Source organism: Periplaneta americana, chromosome 10 (genome assembly GCF_040183065.1).
Source record: "Periplaneta americana isolate PAMFEO1 chromosome 10, P.americana_PAMFEO1_priV1, whole genome shotgun sequence".
Classification (NCBI taxonomy): domain Eukaryota; kingdom Metazoa; phylum Arthropoda; class Insecta; order Blattodea; family Blattidae; genus Periplaneta; species Periplaneta americana.
In genome coordinates this window covers 59,799,345-59,816,775 of record NC_091126.1, presented here as the reverse complement: position 1 = coordinate 59,816,775, position 17,431 = coordinate 59,799,345, and the positions used below count along the sequence as shown (strand labels likewise).

General features: G+C 36.8%; 1 protein-coding gene across 3 annotated transcripts in view; it reads right to left on the bottom strand.

The window, feature by feature from the left end:
• Cirl (Calcium-independent receptor for alpha-latrotoxin) overlaps positions 1–17,431 on the bottom strand; it is a 1,849,656-nt gene that overhangs the window by 613,782 nt on the left and 1,218,443 nt on the right. The gene's annotated exons all lie outside the window — the stretch shown is intronic.

Here is a 17,431-nt window from a genome sequence, read left to right as displayed (position 1 = left end):
GCATAACAACATTCTCTGGTGGAAGGAATATCAAATGCGTGAAACGTAAAATATTTATGTGTGTATTCGTAGCATCTCTGATATATTGTGCATGTTGCAGATAGCAGATAATCGCAAGGTGAAAGGAATACAATATAAGTTATATGAAAGATGCAATTGATTTTGTCTAAAACAAAGGAAAATTTCCGTAGAGAAACCTCCTCTTTTTCTTGGGAAGTTCGTCGAGGGCCAGAAAGGGATCAAAGCAGCAGTCAAGGAGAATGACATTTCCATTCTCTCACGTGAGTTAAGAGGTAGACAACGAAATAGCACCATCTTCAGGGACCAAACAAAGAAGATCTGTGTTTAAAGAAAAGTAGAAATGATAAGCCTAATGATTTTTGTGCGGATCTTCCTCATGCTACATACCTTGCCCATCTCTTATGTACAAAAAGACAAATATAAAAATACATTAAATGGGCGAGAAAAGGATATTTCGGAAAGAAATTATAGAAAATAAAGTAACAGTTAAGGTAAAAATGAGTAGAACTAAAGTTAAACAGTTCCTTATAAACCAGGACAGACCATGCCTTAACTGTGACAAGAGAGACGGAAGAATTCTCTTTTATACCGGTAAGAACTGCGTCTCTGTTTTCAAGGAATCAAACGGACGTTTGCATCTGTATATCACAGCTGGATATCTTGTCATAAAACTTCAAATAAATATGGAGCGCATAGTAGCTTGTGGAGCCACCAATCTCACAGGCTAGATTCTCTGCAAGAATGTAGGAATATATCTGATTCCATATATAGCACGTGTTTTCTCTCTTTGTAAGTACTGAACCACAAAGAAGCTACGAGTATATTACGTTATTCTGACATGATCGAATAATTCTGGCACTGTTTGAAGGAGAACTGAGGTTTTCCGAATGTTTTTTGAACTACTTAGCCTACTGATTCCGTCTGCAGTTTGACGTAACCTTGATCGTAATGAAGCAAAAATAAGTAAAAAGACAGTCTTCTCAAGAGACGAATCCTTAGCTTCGTATGAATGGAAAAGTCCTCTAACTCTTTGCGCTTAAATTTTCATGAACAATTATTTTAAATGACTATTTCTCATCACATTATCTTTTAAGTACATGTATAAATAGGCAAGTATTTTACATAATGATTCTCTTAGGTTTACCGATTAATAGTATTGCAATATTTTAATTATTAATAAGTCACTTTAAGAAATGGATATCTGGCAACCTGTTACAGAAAAATAGACTCATGCTTCTCCGTACCGCAGAACGTAGATGGTAGATTGGTTTTTCTGAACCGACGCATGCGAGGTGCGGGTCCCGCCTCGAACAAATCCGGACTACAGGAGAGATAGTGAGTGGTTGAGTTTGTTCACAAGTAGCCTATAAAATATAATTCCACGCAAATTTTCACTGCAATATCTTAAAAACTGTTTCAGTTTGGGAAAATATTTGAATACAAAGAAATTATGGGCGCCAATTTGTAGTTCTAATAATCCGTAACTGTATTAGTTTCACTAAATCTGAAAATACTAAACAATTGCAAAAGTAATGTATATTGAGCATATACATTTTCAAGATTACAGATTATTGCTGAGAAAAAATACTGTATTTCACCAATTTGTCATTGCGTAAAAGTTAAAAATGTATGTTCCCTCTTAAGGGGAGAGAATGGTAATTTTTGGTGAAAAATGAGTAAATTTTCAAAACAAATTTTTTCTTTCTTTAAAATACCCTGTGATATGTGTGGAATGCATAGCATAACATTTTGTGGGTACTTGTGCCCTTATCGGATGTTGAGTCGCCATTTTTAAACTTCCTGCGTTATGGATTTTTAAATCACTCGCCCACTTTTATTGTTGTTTCCGGTAAATTAAATTTTCAAAAAAAAAAAAAAAAAAAAGGTTTTCTTTAAAATACTCTTTGATATGTGTGGAATGCATTGCATGACATTTTGTGGGAATTTTTGCCCTTATCGGATGTTGAGGGGTCATTTTTAAACTTCCTGCGCTATGGATTTTTAAATCACACGCACACTTTTATCGGTTTCCAGTAACTTCAGACAAAAATGGATATAATTTTTGAACTATTAAAGATACATGCATGAAATTTAGACACACATTCCGTAGACTATTAGGGAACTTTTCTCTGTAACAGAATTTTGTTGATTGATTTCATTTTAAAAATACGTCCGTTTGTTTGCAAGAAAGGAAATCAGAAAATTGTTATTAAATTTTAATTGTTTACTTTACAAACGTACGGACTAATATCAAAATTCTGTTAAAGACAGTTTGTAGAACATGCTTTTGCAAATACATTGAAAAACAAAGTTTGAATCTATCTTTAAAAACGGTTTAGATATATCGGTTTTAGTACAATCATGCATTGGGTATATTTTTTTTTCAAATCTGGGCCCCCAATTTTTTTTTTCAAATATTTATATTTCGTTGAGTTCCTACAGCTATGAGCTCTCTCCATACAAAAAATTAATATTTTATACCAAATATGAAACAGTAAAAAAAATACCATCCTCTCCCCTTAAGTAAATTTAAGCAATAAAATATATAAATTTCAAAAAGGAATTTTCTTTCGATTAACATTATCCATATTAGCAATTAAACTATAAAAACATGATACAAAGAAACTTACTTGAATTAAATATTAATAACTCTCAAAAACAAGATGGAAGAACATAAAAATTACTCTGAGGGATTATGTGATCTCCAATGTCTCCGAACTTCATAAAAATGGTACACGTTTTATAAACTCCAGCGTATTATACTTGACAGCAATAGGGTCTGACATGTGTGTCTGTTACATAGTGCTACCTGGATGCTGCAGGAACCAAACCCAACATATGTTGCGATTGTTTCACATGAAAGCACATACCTGTCAACAGTGCGAGGGGTTACTGGCAGACAATAGCCGCACACATGGCGATATCGAGCGTGTTCCCTAGAGCATTTGCTCTCACCACATGTAACGTTTCACAAACTAATATTCTTCGTACTGTTAATTTGAATTATTACTTTTGTGTACGATTTCGTTTGCGAAATTTAATATCATTTTACGTTATTAATTTATATTAGTTTATCATATGGTATTATACAGTCAATTAGCAAGTTTTGCTCGATTTCAGGTACGAAAGTTGAACACCTTTAGGCCTATATATGTAGTTTCGCAATCTGATACTGTTTCATACTATTAAATGAAATTGATTTTCTACGACTTTACGTATAAAAGTGAAATAATAGTACATTATACAACGAGCCTATAAAGGTAGTAATTAAGACGCGAGTATGTTTGTTTATGAAACGAGCGCAAGCGAGTTTCATAATTTTCATACGAGCGTCTTAATTACCATTATAGGCAAGTTTCATACGACTTTTTATGCTCGACCATATTTCTAACTTGAAATTATTCAGAAGTATTCATGTTATGGTTATGTAAGTGAGGAGTGGAACTGACCTGAATTGTGAGATGTGCGCAGACGCGAAAGTATTGATTTTTTCCGAAACACGAATATCATTGACCTTGATATAATCTAGAGAATAATATGAAGATTAGGCTTGATATAACCTGAAAATTGGTTTAGAATTGAAAAACGAGATGACAAATTGAATTTATTTCAATATTATTTACAATAACCTTCTGCGACAGTATTGGATTCCCAGCCTCCGTGACTTTTCGCTAATTGTCTTTCGAGTGCATATCCGAGAATAATCGATACTTGCGGTTTTATAATGGTACAATCAGTACAAAGGTGATTTCTCATTGGCTGAACAACTGAATTATAATGAATAGATGTACTTTAATAAGGTGTATTAAAGGGCTACTACCAGGTGTATAATTACTACATTTCGGCATGGTCGAGCATAAAGATATTTTAAATACCATTTCAAAATAGCCTTTTCTTTGGCATTATTGATTAAACTTATGTTTGTCTACTATTACAGACTAGAAACTGGGTTGCGACCCCCACTTTGGGAACCACTGCTTGTCTAAAATAATAGGTGTAGGTGCTTATCGGGTGGATCATGAAGCATATCTTAGTGTTTCACTCAAAATAGGCTTTTTGTGCACGCGTGATGGATTGAGTTGCGTGCCGACTGTGCTGCCCAACTAAGCCGGTTCATATATCTACTACGCGACGCGTTCCTCTCCGCGATTGAAATCTGCATAACGCACTTTCAGTGGTGGTCTGTCTAACTTCAGAGTGATGAAGAGAAGAGGGTTCTGATACCACTTATGCAGATCTATCGGCCACCTACACTCTACCATCACTATCATCTGCCAATATTTGGACAAACCGTCATGGCAGATGATCGATTCGACATTAGGCAAACACAAGTGGTGTCCAATTTTTTGAGTCGGAGATAATAATTAAATGAATCTGTGAGGAGTGCTGGCGGAATGAAGAGAAAAAAACTGGGTATTCCCGAGAAAAAAAAAACATTATATCTGGGATTTCTCTAAAAAATGACAACACTGCCACAATCGCTAAGGGCCATACTCATAGACATTCTTAGCGCGGGCTTCCGGTGGATGATCAGCGAACTAACGTTTTTCGTATTCATAAATCAGTGTTAGCGATATGATATGATATGAATCCTGTACAAATAACCAGTCGATAGCCGGGGCTAGTTTAGCACGCTCGTAGCGCGGGCTAGCGAATGTCTATGAATAGCACCCTAAGTTTTTAAGTCGGGTTCACGGTTGTACTAAGCAATCGCTCTGCCATAATCGCTACGAAGAGAGCTGTGTCTTGAGTAAAACTTCGATAAAAATAACAAAACCTCCGACAGAGTGGAAACACCATGATTAGGCCTATTATTATTATTATTATTATTATTATTATTATTATTATTATTATTATTATTATTACTACAATTATTTCACATACACATTTTGTTGATCGACTTAGCATCAGCTACATGGGGTTCCGTTGTTTCCAGGCGCAAGGAAGATTCAGGAATATATTCTACCCAAATGAAAGTGCAAAGAATGACTCATTTTTGTGCAAATATTATGGTTATGCGTGGGTGAATGTGAAGCGTAGAGTATTCGTGGGTTGTATTTGAGTGATTCTGGTGCGATGCCAGTCTTTTAGACAGCTACGAAAATAATTATAATGATCTCATCTGAACAGCTACATTCTTTATTTCTGTCAATGAACTATACTTATCTTCTCAGTATATCCTTACTTGATCTTGTGTGCGTTAAAATTCCTATTACAGTAGTGTTTTATTATTATTATTATTATTATTATTATTATTATTATTATTATTATTATTATTATTATTATTAGGGTATAATAATATTACAACTACATTTTTGAATTTTGTGTCAGATATTTACAAAAGGTTTTAGACAACCCGGAGTTTCATTAACCTCCCTCACATAAGCTCGGCATCAATCCTTATCTTGAGCAAGATTAATCCAGTTCTTACCATTATATCCCACTCACTCAAATCCATTTTAATACAATATTATCCTCCCTCTACGTCCTGCCCTCCCCAAAGGTCTTTTTCCCCCTCAGTTCTCCCAACTAACACTCTATACGCACATCTGAATTCACCCATTCGTGCTACATGCCTTGCCTATCTCAAATTTCTAGATCTCATTCCTTCATAGTGTTCTTCCAAGGGCAGATCTTTCACTGCAAACCCATCTTTCTCCAATGTTACCTATTTTCTGCGTTCCTCCTTGTCCTCTCATATTATGACCCATACATCTTATTGTCGTCTATCATCTGATATCTTATTCTGCTCCGAACTCTTTTCCTGTTCACCATTCCTTCCAGTGCAACCTTCAGTAAGCAGTTTCTTCCCAGTCAGTGCCCCAATCAATTCCTTTTCCTCTTCCTAATCAGTTTCAGGATCATTCTTTCTTCACCCACTCTTTCCAACACAGCTTCATTTGTTATTGTGTCTGTCCATATATATGTCATTTATGTTTGTTTCTGTTGCTCCAAGATATTTGAATTTTTCTACCTCTTAAAAGGATAAATTTCCAATTTTTATATTTCCATTTCCTACCATGTTCTGGTCACGAGAAGTAATAATACACTTTTTGTTTTCGGGATTTACTTCCAAACCTATCTCCTTACTCGCTTCAAGTAAAATTCCCGTGTTTTCGCCAACAGTTTTTGGATTTTCTGCTAACACATTCACGTCATCCAGATAAACAAGCAGCTGATGTAACCCGTTCAATTCCAAACCCTCTCTGTTTTCCTAGACTTTCCTAATGAAATATTCTAAGGGAAAGTTAAAAAGTTAAGGTGATAGTGCATCTCCTTGCTTTAGCCCGCAGTGAATCGGAAAATGATCAGACAAAATCTGGCCTATACGGACTCTGCTGTATGTTTCACTGAGACACATTTTAATTAATCGAATTAGCTTCTTGGGAATACCAAATTCAATAAAATTATTATATAAAACTTCTCCCTTAACCGAATTAGACAGTAATTTATTCTCTCACTTCGCGCGATTCTAATTTTAATTAAGTTTTGGAACAAAATATCAGGAAGTTTCAGCATCTTCGTTCTTAAGTTACCTGAATAAATCATACTTTAATTCTTTGTATTTAGCAACATTTGGCATTAATATTTTATTGTGTCGCATAAAATTACCGAAACTGTTCAGCATATCAAAGGCAGCAATCTCCTTTTGTAACCGATGTCTGCGTGCGGCCGGCTAACAGTCCGGTTGCCGCTTTGTGGTTTCCCTTCAATCTATTTATCCCGTCATTCGTTACTGATAATTAAAAATATTATTTGTTGCATTTATTCCGTGTTGTGTTAGGGTGAGGTATGGAGTCGAACTGACGCCACCTTACGGTATTCTTTCCGCCTGGTGTAAGTCGACATAATCTCAAGTTGTTTTAATCGGTTTTTAATGGCAATCTATTAACTGCGCTATTATCATTCTGCAGTCAAAGTAATTGGTGATCGCGAGACGGTATTTTAACGAGATGAGTTCAAAAATTCACCGTGGGATTAAGTAGCATTTATCTTACAGTTGGGGAAAATATCGAAAAAAAACAACATGTTAATCAGCACAAGAGGGATTAGGTCCCACGCTTGAATACAGTGTCAGAAAAAAATTCCCTCCAGCTACTTCTACACTACGTTAATGACTTTCAAAACTGATAAATATAAATCTCGCTAGGATTATGAAAATCTATCGATGAAATGTTATACCACCACTATCACCAACACTGTTGCTGATGCTACTACTATTAATACCACCAACACCACCACCATCATAGGCCACGCCTGTGGAGTAACGATTAGAGTGTCTGACCGCGAAACCAGGTGGCCCGGGTTCGAATCCCGATCGAAGCAAGTTACCTGGTTGAGGTTCTTTTCCGGGTTTTCCCTCAACCCAATATGAGCAAATGCTGGGTAACTATCGGTGCTGGACCCGGAGTCATTTCACCGGCATTATCACCTTCACTTCAGTCAGACGCTAAATAATCTGAGATGTTGATACAGCGTCGTAGAATAACCCCCAAAAAAGCACCACCACCATTACCACTACTACAACTACTACTATAATCATCACAATTTTCGTTCGACATTTAACACCACCAGCATCTGGCTTACTATGACCTTGGTCCAGACAGTCCAAACTTCGGCGATTACGCAGTGTAAAAATTATGGTTTATTTAACGACACTCGGAACTGCCGAGGTTATATCAGCGTCGCCGGTGTGTCGGAATTTTGTCCTGCAGGAGTTCTTCTACATGCCAGTAAATCTACTGACATGATCTTCTCGCATTTAAGCACACTAAAGCCTTGTTTTTTTCTGAACCGACGCATGCGACGTGCGAGGTGCGAGGCCCTCTTCGCACAAATCCGGACTACACGAGAGATAATGAGTGGTTTCTGTAGTTTCGAGATGCGAGGTCTGCGCAACTCTCAGCCATAGAAACCACTCACAATCTCTCTTTTAGTTCGGATTTGTGCGAGGCGGGTCTCGCACGTCGCATGCGTCGATTCAGAAAAACCAAGGCTTTAAATGCCATCGACCTGTGTCAGGATCGAACCGGCAACCTCGAGGACAGAAGACCAGCGCTATAGCGACTACGCTACCCAGGTCGACTGACAAAGTGTATTTGTGAAAGTTTTTGTAGGGATTCTCCAGTTTTCCCAGAAAGAAAATGTCTTTTGTGAGTCTAACTTATTTTGAAAATGAGAATAGACAGTCATCATTTACCTTGCTCAATACGTACGCTGAAGAAATCGTTTGTTACTCTCTCGTGTGTTTGTTGTGTATTGGTATGTGTTAGCCGCAAGGTCATTCGTAATGGCTTTCACGTTCAGTCGAAATGTAAACAAATAGCTAGACTACTATCAATCTATGTAGCTAATCGCCAATGTATGCAATAGAGAGGGAAAGGAACTGTCTATCCTACCCTATTATATCCTGGCCTAGTTGCCTCATAAATGGTGCCTTGTTGGTGTCACTTATGAGGTTCAAACCTGTCTTCGGACAATTGACTAAACAACAAACATCAATCTTAAAAACATGGTATTTTACAAATTAAAAATAAAATTATAGCAGTAAGATATAATTAAATTTTACTAGACTTTTCTTCAACAGACCGATATGTACTTTCTACATCAGCCGGGGCGAAAATGTGATCGTGCGCCGAGCCACTATGTAACCTGCAACGTGCATAGCATCTATGGAGGGAGACGGACACCCGAAGGGGAAGTAAAGCAACTGTCTGACTTATTAACGGATTTTCATTTTCCTTACGTCAAACACTTAAATATAATTTTATACAGTATAAGGTAACAAACTAATGTTTAGTACGTGTAACGAAGAAAGAAATGAATAAGAAAACACAGGACACATTATCATAACCTAAAATTAACTGTCTTCAGACTGTCTCTGTGACAGAGATTCAAAATCAGGAATTATGTCACTTACTGCCAGTCGTAGCTGATCACGAAGGTATTTGTCTGTTAGTTGTGATCTTCATTTGGATTTTACTATTTTCGTTGTTGTAAATAATTTTTCACAAACGTAAGTTGTAGCGAACATGGCTTCAACAGAGCAAGCGAAAGAACGAAGCTTCGGATATATGTTTTGGCAAAGATTTGAAAACCTCGACATTTGTCAAGTCCTTACATCTAGCTTTCATTCAACGTTACATTGTAAATCTGTGAGTTTAAATTGACTATTACACTCTTATTACGTCATACTACTTTTGACCAATAAAACGGTACGAAAGGACGTATTTCAACCAATCATGGCTGCTTATCGCACAATTTTATCGCGTCCCTAGCATTTGTTTAATTTTATCGCTTCCCTAGCATTTGTTTCTTTGTTTGCCAACATTTGAAACTGTGCTGGTCTGGACGTCAAAATATATATATATATATATATATATATATATATAATTACAAACCACTCCAGTCGATGCACAGCAGTTTCAAATATGACTCGCATTGGCATTCAAGAACAAGAATTAATAAAAATCACTGATCATACCTATGCATCTTCTGAAATCCGATTTATAAATAAATGAAGAGCACCATTCGGAAATCCTGAATAAGTTGAATACACCATGTAGGCCTAAATCAACGAGTTCCACTTCTATTACGCACACGTCCAATATAACATCAATTGAACCACCAACCACATTCAAATTTGAAAATTGTACATTCAATAATTATTCCTTCTATTACGCACACGTCCAATATAACATCAATTGAACCACCAACCACATTCAAATTTGAAAATTGTACATTCAATAATTATTGCTTTTAAAATTATTAATGTTTATTTTTTATGTCATCGTCGTTAATTAAAACTTTTCTAACACTTGTGTACAGTAAATTAGTTAGATTATGTTATAGCTTCTGCTATATGATATTGGGAATGTAAAACACAAAGTTGTAAAAGCTTCTGATCTGCCGTAGTTAATATGCAAGCACTAGGTCATAACATCATACACTATCACATTTCCTTAGTTCGTAATTCAATTTTTAGTGGTAGGATTGCAATATTCACTTTTACTGTTATCATATAAATATTATTATTAATCTCTGTCATTATTGCATTACTATTAGTTTATATTAATTTAGTTTCTGTAAGTTGTCAGTATTGACTGCATCGAGGTGAATGACTCGCTGTCTGCAGCCCCTCACACAAACGACTTTCACTTTTCTGAATTCCCTTCCACAGCCTCACCCCCACCCACCCCAGCCACCCCTAACCCACTACCTGTCCCTTCGACCAGTGCCCTGTTAAAATCGTCTTTCAGCTCGCATCCTAACACTTTAAAAGTAGCCCACATAAATTCTCAAAGCCTTCTCTGTCATTTCAATGAAGTTCAGTCTATTTTCTCTCCTTTGTCTCTTCACGCTATTCTTATCTCTGAAACGTGGCTGAAGCCTTCCCTATCATCTTCTCTAGTAAGTTTAGATAATTACACCCTCTGTAGAAATGACCGAATCGGTAAACGCGGAGGTGGTGTTGCGATATATGTGCGATCGGACTTACCGTTTAAAATTGTCTACCAGTCTTCGAATGAAGTCTTAGAACATCCTGAATATCTATTCATCGAAGTCGGTGCAAGCAACAAAAAGTGCCTCCTTGGAGTTGTATACAAACCCCCTAAATCAGGATTCTTAAGTGATCTTGAAACACCTTTGCTTAATCTGGTGCCTCACTATGACCATACTGTTATTTTAGGCGATTTCAACACAAACTTATTAAATTCAAGTAATTACGCTACAGTTCAACTTAAGAACATGTTTGAGTCTTACAATATATCCATCCTTCCTTCCGCAGCTACCCACCACACCCAGGAATCGGAGACACTTCTTGACATTATTGCCACGACTAATCCTCAGCTAGCATTAACGAATGGACAACTACCAGCGCCGGGTATCTCAGCACACGACATAATCTTTCTAGAATATTCCTTGTATTGTCCAAAATATAAACCTCACATCACATCATACCGTGACTTGAAGCATATTGAGCATGATGAATTAATCAACGATGCACTTAGCCTGCCTTGGACTGAAGTGTGGAATTTACCAGACATTGACGACAAAATCGAAAAATTTAACGACCTAGTAATTCAGTTATACGATAAACACGCACCCTTGAAAACCAGACGAGTTGGTAGACGCCCTGCGCCTTGGATGTGCGATGCCATAAAATTACTCATGACAGACAGAGACACTGCTTATCGTAAATACAGACGGAGCAAGGACGAATTAGATTTTAATACTTACAAAGTTTTAAGAAATAAATGTAATCAAGCAGTAAGAAATGCTAAATTACGCCATGCACATTCCCTTATTCTACCTTCGGTCAGTGCGAAAGAATTGTGGCGTAACCTTAATAACCTGGGTCTAACAAAAGCAAAGCCTCCGGTAGATAATATCAACTTGTCACTCAATAGTCTAAATGAACATTTCGTCACTGCTCCACCTGAACCATTACATAAACAAGAGACTCTTGAATTTCTCAGATCTTACCCCCAACCTGTATGGGATAAATTCTTCTTTAAATACATTAACCCGACTGACGTAATGAAGACGCTGCGACGTATGAAATCTAAAGCCCAAGGTGTAGACAATATAAATATCACTCTCCTGTATAAAATAATAGATGCGATCCTGCCGACCGTCACCCATATATTCAATGCATCTATTATGACTGGGTCCTACCCCTCACTCTGGAAAATGGCATTAGTAAAACCTTTACCTAAATCTAACACACCTTCTACAGTAAACCAATACAGACCGATATCAATTCTTCCCACTCTTTCAAAAGCATTAGAACATATTGTACACGGACAACTTACGAACTATCTCGACGAACACAAACTCCTCGATGACTACCAATCGGGTTTTAGGCATGGACACAGCACTACTACAGCCCTACTTAAAGTGACTGAGGACATCCGTGAAGCTATGGATAGGGGTGAAGTAACGGCACTAACTCTTCTCGATTTCAGCAATGCCTTTGGTTCTGTTGATATCGACTTGCTTCTTGCAAAGATGAAGGCTTTGCACCTGTCAGACAATACCTTGAGCTGGATGGACTCCTACCTACGGGACCGCCAACAGTGTGTTTCACTTGATAATCAATTCTCCCAATGGCGATACACAAAGGCGGGAGTGCCGCAGGGCTCCGTATTAGGACCACTACTTTTCTCTATCTACATTAATGACGTATCAAAGAACTTACAGTATTGCCGATATCACCTCTATGCCGACGACCTACAACTTTACATACATTCCAGACCCAATACGATCAATGAATCGATTGACAAGTTAAATTGTGACCTAGCCACTGTCTCCACTTGGGCGGCCAATTTCGGACTCGCACTTAATCCAAGTAAGACTCAAGCCATAATTATTGGACATAAGCGTTTAGTTAACTCCCTTAATAACAGTAATCTTTCAGTTGCTACCCTTAACAACACGCTAATCCCTTATTCATCTGTCGTAAAAAATCTTGGCTTCTTTTTCGATAATAATCTAAGTTGGAATGTTCAAGTTAAAGAAACGATAAAAAAAATCTGTTCCTCCTTTCACTCTTTGAGTCGCTTGAGAAACGTCTTGCCCCAGCAACTAAAACTTACCCTAGTACAAACCCTAGTAATGCCGCACTTCGATTATTGTGACGTTTTGTTAAGTGACCTAAGTTCTGAACTGTCAGTCAAGTTACAGCGAGCTCAGAATATGTGCGTCAGATACGTGTGCAACATCCGGCGATATGATCATATATCACCGTCCTTCGCAAGTCTCTCGTGGCTCCGACTTAAAGAACGCAGAACTTTACACTCTTTGTCTTTACTCTTTCGAATTCTGCACACCTCAACACCAAATTACCTTTCGTCTCGTTTCTCTTATCTATATTCTAACCACGACGTAAATACCAGATCACTTATCTGTGGCACGCTAAATATACCTCTTCATAGAACATCTTGTTATTCCTCATCTTTTACAATATCCACCTCGCGTCATTGGAATTCCTTGGCACAAAGTATTAGGGGCTGCAAGACAACAAACACCTTTAAGAACAGCTTAAAAGATAACCTTATTAGCATTTCACTCCAGTCATACTGATTTAAAATATTACTGACTACACTGTTGCTTTTTTCTTTAGACATCATCCTGATTGTGCTGCATTTTCAAAATTGTCTCATAATAATCTCTTTCTATTATCTAATATCATCTGAAATATATTAACATTCTATGTATTTTAGTTTAATTCTGCTACACAGTTTATTTCAGTGTTTAATTAATAGTTCCTAGTATTTTGTTGTTCAATTCGTAAATAACTCTTGTATACATGTAACTCTCATCTAAATCAAATTGTTGAATTCTTTGTAAGTTCATGCATATGTATATACACTTTCTGCTGGTTGAGTGGAAGAGAAGGCCTTACGGCCTTAACTCTGCCAGCTAAAATAAATCATTATTATTATTATTATTATTATTATTATTATTATTATTATTATTATTATGGATAGTCACGTATCGGAGATTGTTTAATATTAAGATTTATTGAAAATCATCTGTCAAGTGACGATTAGGCCTACTGGGATTCGGATAATTGAAGTGGAATGTTGCATTTTAATAAAAATGAAACTGAATCAACAAAGCCTTCTTGACTAGTAACATTGCCATCGTGTATAATAGATCGAGAACTTCTCGACGAAAAGGCATTGCTCACTACTGTCATCTAGCATGCATCTAGCGTAATATTTGTAATGTTGAGATGGTACAATAATACATTTGAAGACAGTTGTATTTTCGTAAGTCAATTAATATTTTATTGTATTGGAGTACTTCGTTACTTCTAATCTTTATATACTTTCTTCTAATCGTGTAATAGTCAATTAAATCCCACTCGAGTTTTGATTTTCTGTAGATAAATCAAAACGTCTAGTGAGATTACTGTTGAAGATCTAACCGCGTTATTCGTGCATCTGCTGTAAAAGGATCGACGTACAGAGATAATAATAATAATAATAATAATAATAATAATAATAATAATTTTTATTTTAGTAGGTTATTTTACGACGCTTTATCAACAGCTTAGGTTTTTTAGCGTCTCAATGAGATGAAGGTGATAGTACCGGTGAAATGAGTCCAGGGTCCAACACCGAAAGTTACCCAGCATTTGCTCATATTGAATTGAGGGAAAACCCCGGAAAAAACCTCAACTAGGCAACTTACCCCGACCGGGAATCGAACCCGGGCCACCTGGTTTCACTACCGGACTTGCTAACTGTCACTCCACAGGTGTGAACTATAATAATAATAATAATAATAATAATAACAACAACACTTAACCTTTTAATATTTCATGAGTGACATGTAGTATAATCCCGTGTTATGTTATACAACCGTTTTCCTCGTAATACATGTGAACAAATAATACATTTAATATTCTCATCATATTGGCAGCAAAAATTGCATTCTCCCAACTACTTGAAACTTTCGTTTTTGTAAAGGTACATGGTTTCGAGAGAGACATTGCGACGATACGCCACTTGCAGGTCAGAGACAAATACAAATGGAACGGAATTTGACTTCAGTGAGTGAGAGGGTGGGGGTTGGGGGAAATAGGAAGCGAGAGAAATGCATAACTATCATTGTGAGCCACAATGTACTCGTGAGTCACATTTTCGCCACGGCTGCTCTATATAATTTTGCACTTTATATCGTTTACACTCTGTATATTGTGTAGGCCATATATTTTTAAACATGCATTTATCTGTGGAAGTAAATATATACACAGTGTAGTATATACAGTCGCTAAGCTTGCGGTGATTTTTTTGCATTTCTCGCGATAGTCGCTAGCCGCTTGGAGCGCTGTGTGTGCTAGGAACAATAGACTGTGTCACTGCCATCGTGATCTAATACAGGCCGTAAGGCAGACCATGTGACTCGCTTAACCCGATCACGAAGAGCGGCGTTCAACCATGTAAATTATTTGGAATGCATAAAAAGTAACATATATTTCTCTAAAATGTAGTGTAATTGCATTAATAAAATTTAAAACAATGATTAGGAGACACTTCAGACATAATTCCTTGCGAGTTAAGATGTAATATTAATTTTGGTGTGAAAATTATTTGTTCGTATGTGTAATTGACCTACCTGCCTTTATTTCGATTAAATATTGCGAAATTATTGTACATTCATTTATGCACGATTCGATAATTTTCAGTTGCACCGCACGAATATTTAGATATGTTGAAATTATATGTTATGTTTACTGTCCCAGTTGCCCCTTTCTGTCTAAGTTTAGTGGTCTCCAATGCCCTGCCATTCATATGGAAATATTATAGGTTATGTTTACTATATCTTATATTCCTAAATTCGCAATTATACATTATAATTAAGCATAATGTCAGGAATGATACTCCGCACATTCAATTTGTCTGTATTTTAATACTACAATTGAGTATTGAATTATTGCATTTATCTACTACCTAAGAGACGAAGTAACAATCGTAAGTACACTAATTTCATAAGAGTGGTATGATAAATTTTCTGTCTTTATCAAGGAAGGTAGATGTGCTATATTAAAATCACAATATAAATTCTTTTTTATTAAACCTCAAAATAGCTTCCATTCTAAACTTAAAATGTTGATGCGAAAAGATTATGTTAACATGTAAAATTCTCTTCACATTAATATAACACAGTTTTGTAATTATTTCTGCAACATATTATGCAACAAGAAGTAAAGGGAACTTATGGACACATTATACTAAATAAAACTTAGCATTGATACGCAATAATGTTATAATATAATAATTCACTGAGCTCCATACACTGACATAGAAAATCCAAACACATATTACGGCCTGGTCTAGATCGAAAAATGCATTGACTGTGCCGTATTTCGCATCGTTGTGAAAAGTTGTGTAAACTGTGAAATGTTCGTTATCGGTTGTAATAACTGTAAATGGTTAAAGTGCAATAATTTGAGTTATACTGTAATATGGGACAAGGAGACGTTTTTTGCACTATAAATTGTAAGAAAAAGAGGTCAGAGTTATCCTCATTCCGAAAGATCCAGGAAGGTGAGTTTATAAAATATAATATATACTTTATGAAAATAATATTTAAACCTTATGTATTTCGTATTTCAATAGTGGAAGGAAGGTGTTAATTTTTCAAAAGAACACGATATCAAAAGTATAATACATTTTATCGTCTGCTAGGGAAAGAGTCTGTGATGAGGCGATAGTAGCGATCCTGGTGGCTAGCAACTATCTATGGATGCATATTTCAACTGTCTATGTTTGCATATTTAGTAAGTATTGAGCTTCCCAACTGTATATACTAAACTGTGATATATATTTGAACGAAAACAGTATATTACGAAAGTATAATTTTATTTGCCATGCGACTGATATCGCAAGGCAGATATAGTACACGTATACTTGTTGACATTAGGAATAAAAATACAGTGAATAGACTCTATGTATGCAAGCCAGTCAATACATTTTGTCAAACATAAATTATTCCACTTCAGAATCGCCACGACATGAACAAAGTTGTCCAGTATGCGATGTATTTCAGTCAGTACTTGTGGAATATGTTTGTTATTGTCGCCAACAAGGCCAAGCAAGCACTTCCTCGTCGAACAGTGATAATGGTTGCATAATGTGAATGCAAGAATTCCATTAGCCAAGTTAAGTGCAAAGAATGCTGCAGAAAAAGCCGCCGTTAGAACAAGCCTGAAGCGCCTGTGCCTCGACTACCTGTGTCACGCAGAGACTGGGAGGCACTACGTTCCGGTATTTAGGCAGTGTTCCCGTGCTTCTATTCTTAGCCCCATTCAAGAGACGGAGATCTCGGGGCGCATACATCTCAACTGATTCAGGCATTCCTCGTCCCCGCCACGACGTCACCTTAAAATTCCTCCACTCTGAGCGGGATTCACGGATTTAGTATGAACCTCTGTGAGCACACTCAGCATACTGATTTGCAAGGAGAAATCTTGCCAATTCAGACGCAAAAATCACATATTCCGGACAAGACCCAGCCAGTTAGCTTAGGCTTCATATTGAAGAGGCAGCATTCGATTCCCAACAGATATCGTATACAATCTTCCAAGCTGGGGAAAGTACAGAGTGTCCACCATGAACCTCCGAAATTTTAAACACATACTTTATTTACTTACTGGCTTTTAAGGAACCCGGAGGTTCATTACCGCCCTCACATAAGCCCGCCATTGGTCCCTATCCTGAGCAAGATTAATCCAGTCTCTACCATCATATCCCACCTCCCTCAAATCCATTTTAATATTATCTTCCCATTTACGTCTCGGCCTCTCCAAAGGTCTTTTTCCCTCCGGCCTCCCAACTAACACTCTATATGCATTTCTGGAATCGCCCATACGTGCTACATGCCCTGCCCATCTCAA